General features: G+C 49.1%; 1 protein-coding gene across 4 annotated transcripts in view; it reads left to right on the top strand.

The window, feature by feature from the left end:
- Nucleotides 1–11,083, top strand: part of PLD3 (phospholipase D family, member 3) — a 32,244-nt gene that overhangs the window by 6,092 nt on the left and 15,069 nt on the right. Inside the window, exon 1 of one of the 4 annotated variants that reach the window (XM_011983872.1) lies at nt 7,473–7,526. The exons of the other annotated variants lie outside the window; for them this stretch is intronic. The gene's annotated coding sequence lies outside the window, so the exon portion shown is untranslated. Of the gene's footprint in view, nt 1–7,472; nt 7,527–11,083 lie in introns of those variants that run through there. 4 annotated transcript variants of the gene reach the window in all.

Below are 11,083 nucleotides of genomic sequence, written 5' to 3'. Positions count from 1 at the left end.
ACAGAGCGAGACTCCGTCTCAAAAAAAAAAAATTACGTGGGCGTTGTGGTGGGTGCCTGTAATCTCAGCTATTCAGGAGGCCGAGGCAGGAAAAGCCCTCGAACCTGGGAGGTGGAGATTGCAGTGAGCTGAGATCGCGCCACTACACTCCAGCCTGGGCGACAGAGCAAGGCTCCATCTCAAATAAATAAATAAATAAATAAATAAATATTAATAAAAAATGGAGGGCAGGCTGGGGAAATGCTAATGGAGTTTTTGAGAGGCCAGCGCCACCACGGGGTTCAGCTCTGTCCTGGAGGGTGGGGGGGCAGGCAGCAGAGGATCTACAGATGACGAACAACAGGAGAGGCAGCTGTCATGGGGCATCTGTCCCTGGAAGCTTGAGGCAGCTTGGGTTCAAATCCTTGCTCCATTTCCTCTCTCTCTCTTTTTTTTTTTTTTTAACCAAAGTCCAGGTCCCAGGCTTACCCCATATCCTGTCTATGTCCCTTTGTACCTGTGACTTCACCTCTCTGAATCTTAATTCCCTAAGTGGGATTTTTAAGAGGACTGTTGTGAAAATTAAACATATTAAGTCCAATTTAAAACAATAAAATGAATATATTAAGTGCTTTGAGGCCAGGCCCAGTGGCTTACGCCTGTAATCCCAGCACTTTGAGAGGCTGAGGTAGGCAGATCACTTGAGCCCAGCAGTTCAATAGCAGCCTGGGCGATGTGGTGAGATTCCGACTCTACGAAAAAAATGAAAACTAGCTGGGCGTGGTGGCACACACTTGTGGTCCCAGCTACTCGGGAGGCCGAAGCAGGAGGACCACTTGAGCCCAGGAGTTCCAGGCTGCAGTGAGATATGTTCCTACCACTGCATTCCAGCCTGCAACAGAGCAAGGAGACCCTGTCTCAAAAAAAAAATCAAAAATAAATGCAAGAAGCCCCACTGTCTCACTCCACACCCTGCACTTTTATAGGCTCGCGCCTCCCTCAGGTCGCAGGGTCCCTCACGTGATGTGATGAAGGGAGATTTTGCATTGTTTGTTCATGAATTAGTTCAACAGTATACTGCCCTGGAATACAACTGAGCTCTGAGTTCAAATTCCCGGCTGATGCCTATAATCCCAGCACTTTGGAAGGCTGAGGTGGGCAGATCACTTGAGGTCAGGAGTTCGAGACCAACCTGGCCAATATGGTGAAACACTGTCTTTACTAAAAATACAAAAATTAGCGAGGCATGGTGGTGGCCACCTGTAATCCCACCTACGCGGGAAGTTGAGACACAAGAATCACTTGAACCTGAGAGATGGAGGTTGCTCTGAGCCGAGAACCTGCCAGTGCACTCCAGTCTGGACAACAGAGTAAGACTCTGTCTCAAAAAACAATCTTCCAACTGACAAACCAATGCTATGCAACTTAAGCAGGCAATTTCCCTGAGCTCTGCCACCTCATCTGAAAAACAGATGGTAACATTGCTTTGCCCTAAACCTAAACTTACCATGTTACTATTTTTCTTTTTTTTTTTCTTTTTCTTTTTGTTGAGATGGATTCTCAGTCTGTCACCCAGGCTGGAGTGCAGTGGCGCAGTCTCGGCTCACTGCAAGCTCCGCCTCCCAGGTTCATGCCGTTCTCCTGCCTCAGCCTCCCGAGTAGCTGGGACTGCAGGCACCTGCCACCATGCCCGGCTGATTTTTTGTATTCTTAGTAGAGATGGGGTTTCACTGTGTTAGCCAGGATGGTCTCGATCTCCTGACCTCATAATTTGCCCACCTCGGCCTCCCAAAGTGCTGGAATTACAGGTGTGAGCCACTGCGCCTAGCCCTACCATCTTATTATTTTTCTTTCTTTCTTTATCTTTTTGCGACACGGTCTTGCTCTCTCACTGAGGCCGGAGTGCAGTGGCGCAGTCATGGCTCACTGCATACCCAAACTCCCAGGCTCAAGACATCCTCCTGCTACAGCCTCCCATGTAGCTAGGGCTACAGGCATGTACCACCATCCCCAGCTAATTTTTTAGCCTTTTTATTTATTTTTTATTATTTATTTATTTAGAGACAGTGTCGTTCTGTCTCCCAGGCTGGAGTGCAGTGGCACGATCTCGGCTCACTGCAACCTCCACCTCCCAGGTTCAAGCGATTCTCCTGCCTCAGCCTCCTGAGTAGCTGCAATTACAGGTGTGCATCACCAGGCCCGGCTAATTTTTGTATTTTTAGTAGAGACGGGATTTTACCATGTTGGTCAGGCTGGTCTCGAACTCCTGACCTTGTGATCCAACCGCCTCGGCCTCCCAAAGTGCTGGGATTACAGGCATGAGCCAGTGCACCCGGCCTAGCCTTTTTATTTTTTTGTAGAGACAAGATATCAATTTGTTGCCCAGACTGCCCAGGTCCCAAACTCCTGGGCTGAAGTGATCCTCCTGCTTTGGCCTCCTAAAGTGCTGGAATTACAGGTGGGAGTGAGCAACTGTGCCCAGCCATGTTGTTATTATTTTTTTGTTTTTCATTGAGACACTGTCTCGCTGTCACCCAGGCTGGCATGCAGTGGTGCGAACTCAGTTCACTGCAACTTCTGCCTCCCGGGTTCAAGCAGTTCTCCTGCCTCAGCCTCCTAAGTACCTGGAATTACAGGTGTGCACCACCACGCCTGGCTGATTTTTGTATTTTTAACAGAGACGCAGTTTCACTATGTTGGCCAGGCTGGTCTCCAGCTCCTGACCTCTGGTGATCCGCCTGCCTCGGCCTCCCAGAGTGCTGGGATTACATGCGTGAGCCACCGCTCCTGGCTATGTTATTTTTGGTTTTGTGTTGTTGTTTTGAGACTGAGTCTCACTCCGTCGCCCAGGTTACAGTGCAGTGGCGTGATCTCAGCTCACTACAACCTCCGCCTCCCAGGTTCAAGCAATTCTCATGCCTCAGCCTCCCAAGTAGCGGGACTATAGGTGCACACCACCACGCCCTGCTAATTTTTGTAGTTTTAGTAGAGACAGGGTTTCACTGTGTTAGCCAGGATGGTCTCAAACTCTTTACCTCAAGTGATCCACCCACCTCCCAAAGTGCTGGGATTACAGGCATGAGCCACCACGCCCAGCCCCATTATTATTTTTGAACTGGGACATAAGCCTTTGGAAGTTGTGATGCCACTGTCTCCCTCCCCTGCTCTGTTTTTTTCCAAGGCACATTCCATGTATTTCACTCATTTATTCTCACTCCCTTAAGAATAACATCTTTAGGAAGAATTTTTTTCCTTTTTTTTTGGAGACAGAGTTTCGCTGTTGTTGCCCAGGCTGGAATACAGTGGCGCAATCTCAGCTCACCGCAACCTCTGCCTCCCAGGTTCAAGCAGTTCTCCTGCTTCAGCCTCCCAAATAGCTGGGATTACAGACATGCGCCACCACGCCCAGCTAATTTTGTATTTTTAGTAGAGACAGGGTTTCTCCATGTTGGTCAGGCTTGTCTCGAACCGCCAACCTCAGGTGATCCGCCTGCCTCAGCCTCCCACAGTGTTTGGATTACAGGTGTGAGCCACCGTGCCGGCTCCTTTTTTTTTTTTTTCCTCTGTAATCTCAGTTTCTGGAGCAGGGCTTGTCAGCAAGTCATTACTGATTAAATATTAGTTGAATTAATAGATGAACTGGCCACTGAGCACCTGCTATGCACTTTCCTATGTTCCATGGCACTGGGGACATGGCAGTGAGTTAGACAGCCTGGCCCTGCCATCATAGGGCTCCCAGTCAAATAGAAGAGACGAACCCATCGCTAGGCATTGCCGGCATCAAGCACTGCCAGATAATCACAGCACTGATTTTGAACAGGAGTGGGACAGCTTAGATTTTTGTAGTTCCAATTTAGAAGTATTCACCATTCATGATACTTTTTTGGACCTATTTAATTGTTTTTCAGACTGATCGTCTTCTCTCCCTAGGAGACATAGGTAGAGGGATCAGGTCTGGGAAAGGGAGGCCCAGGGGACTGTGTGAGTCCAGAGGGCTTCGTGGAGGAGATGGTACGTGAGTGGATAGAAATGAGCAAGGTGTGCTCGGCAGGAAAAGCAGCTGTGGGAGGGTCCGGTGATGAAAATGTGGTTTTGGTTCAAGGAACTGAAAGATCATAAATATGGCTGGGGTGGGAAGAACGGTGAGAGAGTAGACCAAAGAGGTCATTCGGGGAAGATCATTCAAGGCCCTGGCAGCCACAGTGAGGAGCTGAGACTGTGTTTTTGAGCAGGAGAGGGATCCAAGGGAGGTGGCTGGAGTGGGGACCCAGGTGAGAGAGACTAGGTCAGAGCTAGTGGGGAGGGTGATTTAGAGAGACCCTCACAGGGCCAAGTCGACAAGTTGTTGGGGTCCAGGACAAGGCCCAGGGCTGGGGGCAGTCAAGGAGAGCTTTTTGGAGGAGGAGGCACCAAGGCTGAGACCTGAAGGATGGGTTTGACAGCTCTCCTTGAAATGGGGAACTGGGGGAAGGAAGATGGTAAGGACAATTGGGGACATAGTAGGTGTGGGAGTCTGGGGATACCCTGAAGGAGGTGTCTGGGGGGCCATGGGACCTCCAGAGCTGGAGTTCAGGGGAAAGGAGGAAACCAGATGAGCTTTGGGTTGAGAATGAGGGAACTGAAGCTGTAATGATGGAGGAGGGTCCACAGGGGCCTGTCCATGTAGGGCTCTGTAGGACATGGTAAGAAGTCTATACTTTGTCCTGGGGGCAATGGGGAGCCACAGAAGGATTTTGAGCAAGAGTGGGACAGCTTAGGGTTTTTTAGTTCCAGTTCAGAAGTATTTATCATTCATGATGCCTTTTGGACCTATTTAATTATTTTTTGGACTGACTGTCTTCTCTCCCTAGGAGGGGCACTTACTTTAAAGGGTCCTTTGAAATAAAGGATCTAACTGCTGAAAATGAAAAAACAGTTTGCAAAACCAGTATTCTGTTCTGTTTTCTGTAGACAATTGATGGTTCAGTCCAAAGAGGCCAGAGACAATTGATGGTTTAGTCCAAAGAGGTCTGCACCATCTAGTGAAAATCAGCACCATTAAACATGAGAACATTTCTGTTTTAAACCATTTGGAAGCCCCATGAATTTGTTTTTATTTTGTTGTTTTTGAAATTAGAGACAGGGTCTCGCTATGTTGCCCAGGCTAGTCTCAAAGTGCTGGGCTCAAGCGATCCTCCCACCTCGGCCTACCAAAGTGCTGGGATTACAGACGTGAGCTACTGCTCCTGGCCGGCCTGTGGATTTGTAAATGTCTCCTGTGGTGTGATCTGCCCCATGTTTCCTGTATGTAGGCTTCAGAAGCACACTCTGCATTCTCAGATGGCTTGAATCAGCCTTTTTTCCCCACCCTCTCAGCCTTAATCTCAGGCTGAGATGCCATTGTCTGCAGCCACCCTGTATGCTCTGGGCTTAGAACTGATACCAGCTGGTTATCATTCTGTATAAAAGTGTCACTAGGTATATAGAGAGACATCTAAAATAATCTCCTCTCAAATTTTTCTATTCTGCTGCTCCATTTCTTCTGCTTTCAGTATTTTTTGAGCAATTACAATGGCCTGGGCCCTAGAGCTAGAGGAATAAATCAGATACGGACATAACAAGGGACACATATAAATTGATTATGTGTGATTGAAGTATATACAAGATACGAGGGCACACACAGATCTCACCAACCAGCATGTTTCAAGGGCTTACTCTGCTTCCTGCCTTCCATGGATGACCTCATTGACTTCCCAGCAAATGTGAGGTTGGTATTATTAATCTCCACATTGTTCAGAGAATGAAAGTGTGGCTTACAGAAGGGAACCTCTTTTCCCAATTCCACAGAGCTGAGATCTGAAGTCTGAGCTGCGGGACTCTGAGACCCACCCCCTTAACCATTCAGAGATCCCCCAGCCACCACCCTCCAGTGCATATAAGATGATGCTCATTTTATTTGTTGTTTTGAGATAGTGTCTTGCTCTGTCGCCCAGGCTGGAGTGTAGTGGCACAATCACGGCTCACTGCAGCCTCGAACTCCCGGACTCAAGCAATCCTCCCACCTCAGCCTCCCAAGTGGCTGGGACCATAGGCGTAGGCATGGGCCACCACACCTAGCCAATTATTACTATGATTTTTTTGGTTTGTTTTTTGTTTTTGTTTTTTGCGAGACGGAGTTTTGCTTTCGTTGCCCAGACTGGAGCGCAATTATGCAATCTCGGCTCACTGCAACCTCTGCCTTCCAGGTTCAAGCGATTCTCCTGCCTCAGCCTCCCGAATAGCCTGCCATCATGCCCGGCTAATTTTTGTATTGGTAAAGACGAGGTTTCACCATAGTAGCCAGGCTGGTCTTGAACTCCTGACCTTAGGTGATCCGCCCATCTTCGCTTCCCAAAGTGCTGGAATTATAGGCATGAGCCACCCTGCCCAGCCGCCTAGCCAGTTTTTTAAGCTTTTGTAGAGATGGGGTCTCACCTTGTTGCCCCAACTGGTCTCGAACTCTTGAGCTCAAGCCATCCTCCCGCCTTAGCCTCCCAAAGTACTGAGATTATAGGCATAAGCCACCATGCCCTGCCAATATGGCTAATACCGGTTTATAGATGAGGCCAGCAGGGCTCAGAAGTAAAGCCTTATGCTCAGCGTCACCTGGCAAGAAAGTGGCAGAGGTGGGATCTGAACCATGAACTCTCCTTTTAAAGGGCTGCTGTAGAGGAAGAATCAAATCTCCCACTGCCACCCTCCCCTTGGGGTGGGATGTTCAGGGATCTGTTACCCAGTGGGTTTTACTTCCTCCTCTTTGCGGGCTGTGGTGTCATACCCTAAGGGGGGCAGGACCACAAGGCAAGGGGACTCGGGGGTATTTTGTGGGCTGGGAGATGGCACGCTTCCTGGCAGTGCTCTCTCCCAGATGAGACCTGATCTCTTTTTTTTTTTTTTTGAGACAGAGTTTTGCTCTTGTTGTCCAGGCTGGAATGCAATGGCGCAATCTTGGCTCACTACAGCCTCCACCTCCCAGGTTCAAGCGACTCTCCTGCCTCAGCCTCCTGAGTAGCTGGGATTACAGGTGCGCCCCCACACCTGGCTAATTTTGTATTTTTAGTAGAGACGGGGTTTCACCATGTTGGTCAGGCTGGTCTCGAAATCCCGACCTCAGGTGATTCGCCCACCTCAGCCTCCCAAAGTGCTGGGATTACAGGCGGGAGCCACCACGTCTGGCTGAGATCTGATTTCATCTCATGTCACACCAGTGAGGAGGCAGAGCATAAGTACCAACGTGGATGGGGCGTGCTGGGAGCCCCATGGGGGTTCTAGGGTCCCGAGAACACAGGCATTGAGACAGGCTGAGGAGGAACCCCAGGACCCAGCTGCCCATGCCCACCTTCCGTTTCACCCTGCCCTGCTCCCACAAGGATCTGAGCAGTGGGCGGGGGGGCCTGATTTCCTTCTCCAGCTGAGGCCACAGTCCTCTGGAGGCTAGGATCTGGTGATGGGGCACCCTACCTAGGAGCCTGAGCCTCTTTATAGTTTAGTTTCCATAGAAGTTATATGTGCATTTAAAAAAATTCAATGTAAGTATAAAGACCTATAATGAAAAGCAACCGTCTTGTCTCTGGGAGTGGGATGGGGGATGCCTTTGCATGGGGAGCTGTTAGGAGCCTTGACAGTCACCTTTACTGAGAGCCTCCTGCATGTCAGTGGCTCTTCTGTGCGCATTATATGTGTGTTAATTCCTTTTTTAAAATTTAACTTTACTTTCTGTAGAGGTGAGTCCTGCCGTTGTGCAGGCTGGTCTTGAACTCCTGGCCTCATGTAATCCACCCCGCATCTTAGCCTCCTGGAGTGCAGGGATTACAGGTGTGAGCCACCTTGCCCAGCCTGTTAACTCCTTTAGTTCAGAGGAGTCAGTCAGATTTTAGACATCTCAAATGTTGTATGTTCAAAACCAAACTCCTGGTCTTTTCCCCAAACTTGTGCCTCCCTATGTTGCCCAATCAGCTATTGACACCTCTAATCCTTGTACTTGCTGAGGCCAAAACTCAGTCATCCCTGATTCTTTTACTGCTCTCAAACCCACATCCAGCCTAGAAATGCCATCCCCTCCACCTTCAAAATGCATCCGGACCCCGCCCTTTGTTTGACACTTGGCTGCCCACACCCTGGTCCTGTCCACCCTTGGCTCCTGTCTGGATGCTCCCAGTAGCCTCCTCGCTGGGCTCCCCGGCCCTGCCCCAGTCTGTTCCCCACACACAGCCACCGGGGGATCCTGTAACACCTGTGTGTGTTTCTTCGGGCTGCTGTAACAAATTGCCACCAAGTTGGTGGCTTAGCACAACAGAATGTATGGCCAGGCGCAGTGACTCCTGCCTGTAATCCCAGCACTTTGGGAGGCCGAGACAGACGGATGACTTGAGGTTGCACCACTGCACTCCAGCCTGGATAACAGAGCAAGACTCCATCTTAAAAAAAAAAAAAAAAAAAAAAAAAAAAAAAAAAAGACAACAAATTCATTCTCTCAGTTTTGGAGCCAGAAGTCCAAACTCAAGGTGTAGCAGGGACATGCACCTCCAGAAGCTGGAGGGGAGATTCCATTCCTCACCTCTCCCAGCTTCTAGTGGGTCCAGGTGTTGCTGGTTTGTTGTTGTTGTTGTTGATGTGGAGTCTCGCTCTGTTGCCCAGGTTGGAGTGCAGTGGCGTGATCTCGGCTCACTGCAAGCTCCGCCTCCCAGGTTCACGCCATTCTCCTGCCTCAGCCTCCCGAGTAGCTGGGACTACAGGCGCCTGCCACCACGCCCAGCTAATTTTTTGTATTTTTAGTAGAGACAGGGTTTCACTGTGTTAGCCAAGATGGTCTCGATCTCCTGACCTTGTGATCCGCCAGCCTCGGCCTCCCAAAGTGCTGGGATTACAGGTGTGAGCCACTGCGCCCGGCCACATTGCTGGGTTTATGGCCACATCACTCTAATCTCAGCCTCCCTGTTCACATGGCCTTCTGCCTGTTCTATCTCTGAGGACAGTTGTGACTGGATTTAGGGCCCCTCCAGATAGTCCAGGATGATCTCATCTCAAGATCCTAAATCTGATTACAATTGCAAAGATCCTTTTTCCAAATAAGGTCACATGCATGTAAGTTCCGGGGATTATGCTTCTGTGGGACATATCTTTTTTGAGGCCACCATTCAACCCACTACAAAATCCAACTGAAACCCATTGAAGTGGCTCGTGCCTGAAATCCCCGCACTGTGCGAGGCCGAGGTGGGAGGTTCGCCTGAAGCCAGGAGTTCAAGACCAGCCTGGGCAGCATAGGGGGATCCTCATCTGTTTGCTTTTTGTTTTTTGTTTTTATTTTTGAGATGGAGTTTCGTTCTTGTTGCTCAGACTGGAGTGCAATGGCACAATCTTGGCTCACTACAACCTCCACCTCCTGGGTTCAAGCAATTCTCCTACCTCAGCCTCCCAAGTAGTTGGGATTACAGGCATGTGACACCATGTCCAGCTAATTTTGTATTTTTAGTAGAGACAGGGTTTCTCTATGTTGGTCAGGCTGGTCTCGAACTCCCAGCCTCTGGTGATCCGCCCACCTTGGCCTCCCAAAGTGCTGGGATTACAGGCGTGAGCCATCGCGCCTGGCGGAGATCCCCATCTCTTAAAAAAAATCTGAAGCAGATCACGTTGTCCTTCCCTGCTGGGAACCCACACGTGACCCCGTCCTACTCATCACAGTCCAGGCAGCCCTGCAGGATCTGGCCCTGTCACCTCTGTGACATTTCCTCTCCCTCACCCCCAGCCCACTCCACTGCAGACACACTGGCGTCCTCACTCTTCTCCGTCCACACCAGGCACATTCCTCCCTCGGGGCCTTTGTACTGATCATTTTCCCCACAGATGTCCATCTCACCTCTCCTTGAAGTTTTTCTTCAGGTAACCCCTTCTCAGTGAGGCCTTTTCTGACCTCCTTATTAAATATCACAAACGATTCCACCCCCACCCCTCTTCCCTGATCCTCTATGGCACTTACTGCCTTCTAACATTATATCATTTATTTATTATTTTGTTTATTTTATCTCCCTCTTTTTTTTCTTTTTTTTTTTGAGATGGAGTTTCCTCTGTCGCCCACGCTGGAGTGCAGTGGTGCCAACTCACTGCAACCTCCACCTCCCGGGTTCAAGCGATTCGCCCACCTCAGCCTCCCAAGTAGCTGAGATTACAGGCGCCCTCCTACACACCTGGCTAATTTTTGTACTTTTAGTAGAGATGGGATTTCGCCATGTTGGCCAGGCTGGTCTCGAATGCCAGACCTCAGGTGATCCGCCCACGTAGGCCTCCCAAAGTGCTGGCATTACGGGCGTGAGCCACCGCACCTGGCCTCTGTTTTTCCCTCGTGTCTATTTTGTTCACAGCTATATCCCCAGTGCCTAAAACAATACCTGATGCACACAAGACAACCAGTAAATGTGTGTAAAATTAATGAACAGCAAATGCTATTGTTACCATACCCATTTTGCAGATGGAGAAACCAAGAGCACAGAGGCGTTGTCACTTCTCCAAGGTCAAACAGTCACTAATGCTGAAGCTCAGATTCAGTCTCAGGTATCTGGCTCTAGCACTCACTGTATTGTCTCTCATCCAATCTAAATCGCTTTTCCAGTACTGATTTTTATTTGTTTTTTATGACAGGCTCTTACTCTGTCAGCTAGGCTGGAGTGCAGTGGTGCAATCACTGCTCACTGCAGCCTCCACCTCCCAGATTCAAGCAATTATTCTGCCACAGCCTTCCAAATAGTAGGAACTACACGTCCACGCCACCATACCAGGCTAATTTTTTTTCATTTGTTGTAGAGATTAGGTCTCACTGTGTTGCCCAGGCTGGTCTCAAACTCCTGGACTCAAGCAATCCTCCCACCTTGGCCTCCCAAAGTGCTGGGATTACACGTGTAAACCACCGTGCCTGGCCCTCCAATATTAGTTTACTTTTTAATCAAAAGTTAACACAATAAGAAAAAAATACAATTAAAACATATCAAAAGTTAAAATTAAACTAATCATTACAGACTTGTAATCACTGTACAATTTGAAAGCCAAAATATCACTGACAATTTGAACAAAGTCCATCTGTTTTCTTCCTATT

This window comes from Mandrillus leucophaeus, unplaced genomic scaffold, assembly GCF_000951045.1.
Source record: "Mandrillus leucophaeus isolate KB7577 unplaced genomic scaffold, Mleu.le_1.0 Scaffold106, whole genome shotgun sequence".
Taxonomy (NCBI): domain Eukaryota; kingdom Metazoa; phylum Chordata; class Mammalia; order Primates; family Cercopithecidae; genus Mandrillus; species Mandrillus leucophaeus.
Note: the sequence above shows the minus strand (reverse complement) of the source record. Positions and strands in the feature narration are given on the sequence as shown.